Raw genomic sequence first — 3,844 nt, forward strand, 5'->3', positions numbered from 1 at the left:
TATATATATATAGAGGGTCAACCAGGGTAATTGTATGATGATAATTGCGACGATGCTTATGTATTGGGAGTACAAATTAGTTCGATCCGTTTTTTTGTGCATTTATTTCAAAACAAAATATTGTCCACTGCCTACTACTTTTTCCCATCTCTCAGGCAATTTTCGAATTCCATCTCGAAAAAATGAAAAACTCATCTTTGGAGGCGATCCAATTTTCGATTTCTGCGAAAGAAATGAACTGGTGACTTGCTGCACCCTTCGGAACAACCAATAATCAGAAGGAGCAATGTCCGGAGAATACGGCGGGTGTCCAACATTTGAGCGTTTCCAAATATTTTTTTACGACTTTAGCGACATGAGGCCGAGCGTTGTCATGAAGAAGAATAACTTTATCATATCTTTGCTCGTATTCCGGCAGTTTTTCTCGCAATGCATGGCTCAAACGAATCAATTGTAGCCGATATCGGTCGCCCGTAATGGAATCGCCAGGTTTCAGCAGCTCATAAACAAGATCCTTTTGGTCTCCCACCAGATACAAAGCATGATTTTCAAACCATGAATGTTCGGCCGTGGTGTTGATGTTGAGGTCGATAGCAACAATTGACCGGCTTAGCGTAGTATTTTTTCTTCTTGGGGTTGCCGTAGAATATCCACATCTCATCTCCAGTCACAATCCGATGCAAAAAACCTTTTCTCTGTTGTCTTTGAATCAGCTGTTCGCAAGTGAAAAATCGCCTTTCAATGTCTCTCGGTTTCAGTTTATAAGGCACTCAATTTTCTTGTTTTTGAATCATTCCCATTCTCAATCGTACAGAAACGGCTTGTTGAGTTATCCCCCATGATTCTGCAAGCTCCTCTTGCGTTTGACTCTGATCTTCTTCGAGTAACGCCTCTAATTCTTTGTCTTCGAATTTTTTTGGCTGTCCAGAGCGAAGCTTGTCTTCAACGCTGAAATTTCCATTTTCGAAACCATTCCCTACATGATTTAATTTACATTATGTTGAAGCAGTGTCACCATAAACTTCGACATTCAATGGACTTCAGCTGCACTTTTCTTCCAATTAAAGCAGAAAATCAAAACCTCCCGCAAATGCTGCTTGGTTAACACAAAATTCGACATTTCAAACATAGTAAAAATCAAGGTTTTTGTATGAAACTCAAAGCGATATAAACTATTAAAGAATATTAATAAAGAATATTATTAGCAGATGTTTAACCTCTCTGAAACTGCCAAAATCAGTTGTCACTATAAACATTCACAACAGCTGGAGCTATCTTTAGGGAAACGGACCGAATTAATTTGTGCTCTCAATATTAAAATTCAAAAAGACTTTTTATATTATTTTATGTTCAACGATGATTTGACTTTAAATTGACACGTTTTCCTAAGTATAAACATTTTTTATTATAATAATTATCAGATCCGTAAAGCGTTGTAAAGAAGTTAGTTAAAACTTTATCAAAGTTTGCAGATATTTATTCAAAGTCGATTCTTTTCCAGATGGAGCCATTTTAAATATATTCTTTAAGATTACTATTATTCTAAAATAATGTTTTGTCAAAATTATAGTACAATTAATAGTGTATACAATTTTTTAATTGAACATCACAGCTATTCTTATGTATTTTGAATCGCTGAGTACGAATCTGACAATCTGAAAAATAGGACCGTCTAAATTTTTAATTTGCTAGAGCGAAAAAATGGGTAAAAAATGGGAAAAATGGGTTATTTTTTCGCTCTAGATTGAAAATTTACCCTGAATGGTCCTATTTTGATGTCAGATTCGTATTCAGAATAAGAATAGCTGGGTTTCCACCTCAGCACAGGGTACTTTTTTTTGTGAGTCTGTGTAATTTTACGTAAATACAATTCAAATATCATACTTTGGATAATTAGTATCATATTTGTACAACAATAATATTCATAATCTGTTTTCATTATCCAATGAATATTAAATTTCATGTTAATGATTTGTAACAATTTTAAGATTATAAATAAGAAATCTTATCTTCTTGTGATATTTCTCTCTCATTTTTATCTCTCAATGTTATCTTATATAAAATAAATAATTTTGGTATATATTATTTGTTAGCAAATATTTAATTATTTTACAGATCTTGCCGTGAAATTGTATTCCAAAGGGAAAGAAAGTTTTATTTGTGATAGAAAATTTCGTATATTTTATCTATACAGGGTGTCTGGAAATAATTGCCAAATATTTCATAAGCAGGTAGAGCGGACTAAACTGAGTCGAAAAATCCTCTACCATTTTGTAAATTTCCCCAATAGTTAATAAAATATTAATTCTTAAAGATAGCCGAATACTACTGCAAAGTGTATATGCCTACCGATCGCTTGGCGCGCGGGCTCCCCCGTGGGGCATAACCTGGCAAGTGCGCCGTCCGAGCTATGGAGGCTTGCGACGGTGTGCGCTTTACCTGCTCATGAAATATTTGGCGATTATTTCCAAACACCCTGTATATAATGAATGAAAAAATACATTAAATGTTAAAAAGATATGTTTATTGATCAATATATTTTAATAATAAAAATGAATACCGTTTGCATTTTGTAATTATTATTATTTTTTTATTCATTCCTTACAATAGATCTCATTTATATCTCAATAAAATCTCGTCATTGTTACAATCACTCTTTAGATTGTCATTATCATCCCGCTATATTGGGTACTATTTGACTGAAGGAGGTTAGAAAATTTATTTTTATACATAAACAAGAAATAATTTCAATTCCTAACATTTTCCTATTAATAATAGAAGCTTTCAAATAATTATTCGTACAAGAATTAAATACAAATAATAAAAATTAGGAAAATGGCACGTTATTAGATTCTAACTTTGCGTTTTTTCGTCACGCCTATATACAGAATATTTGGAAAGTAATGATAAATTTTTCGCATAGGAACAGAATGAACTAAACTGAGAAGAAAAGTCCTCTATCATATTATGATTTTTCGCAATAGTTAATAAGATATCAGTTGCTAAAAATTGTCGAAAATTGGTCTTCAATAATTTTTTATTTAAATACTATCAACTTTACAGAAAAACTACAAGAGACAAAAAATGTTTATTTTTTTTTTTCATAGAACTTTAAGAATTTTTTCAGAATTTTTTATTAATTTTTTAGGACTGCATTTTCTTATTTTTACTAACATGAGAAAATACGGTATTAAAAGAATCTAAAGATAGTAAAAGACTTTTCTTCTCAGTGTAGTTCATTCTACTCCTATGCGACAGATTTATCATTTCCAAAAATCCTGTGTGTGTGTGTGTGTGTGTGTGTGTGTGTGTGTGTGTGTGTGTGTGTGTGTGTGTGTGTGTGTGTGTGTAAAAATGTAATCAATGATTCTTATTAGATTATATGATAGACTATTGTATGTATAATGCCTGTCATTTTTAGATCGTATTCAAAAATATGGGATGTTGCAATAAACAATTAAATACTACTACAAATACTAAAGAAGATAAATGTTTTTTTTACATAGCAATTAGACCAACAAAATTATTTTAATCATCTATTATTTTCTATGTTTCGTACATATACAAGAACAATAAAAATAACAATTTCACAATCGTGAAACAGATATTTTTTCACTATTAATCAGTCATATAATTAAATGCATTGTTTTACATTCACTTATTTTAAATATAGCTATACAGAGTTATATACAGGGTTAACAAATAAGTGTAAAAATTATTTATCGGATGCAATTTTGCAAACAGAAAAAGTTGTTTGTTTTAGCATAAAATATAATGTCCTGTACTCCAAATGCGTGAATTTTGGGAATATATATATATATATAATAATAATAATAATAATAAT

General features: G+C 31.0%; 1 protein-coding gene across 6 annotated transcripts in view; it reads right to left on the bottom strand.

The window, feature by feature from the left end:
- LOC108692026 (phospholipid-transporting ATPase ID) overlaps window positions 1-3,844 on the bottom strand; it is a 55,095-nt gene that overhangs the window by 8,119 nt on the left and 43,132 nt on the right. The gene's annotated exons all lie outside the window — the stretch shown is intronic.

The sequence above is a fragment of the Atta colombica genome, unplaced genomic scaffold (assembly GCF_001594045.1).
Source record: "Atta colombica isolate Treedump-2 unplaced genomic scaffold, Acol1.0 scaffold56, whole genome shotgun sequence".
Taxonomy (NCBI): Eukaryota; Metazoa; Arthropoda; class Insecta; order Hymenoptera; family Formicidae; genus Atta; species Atta colombica.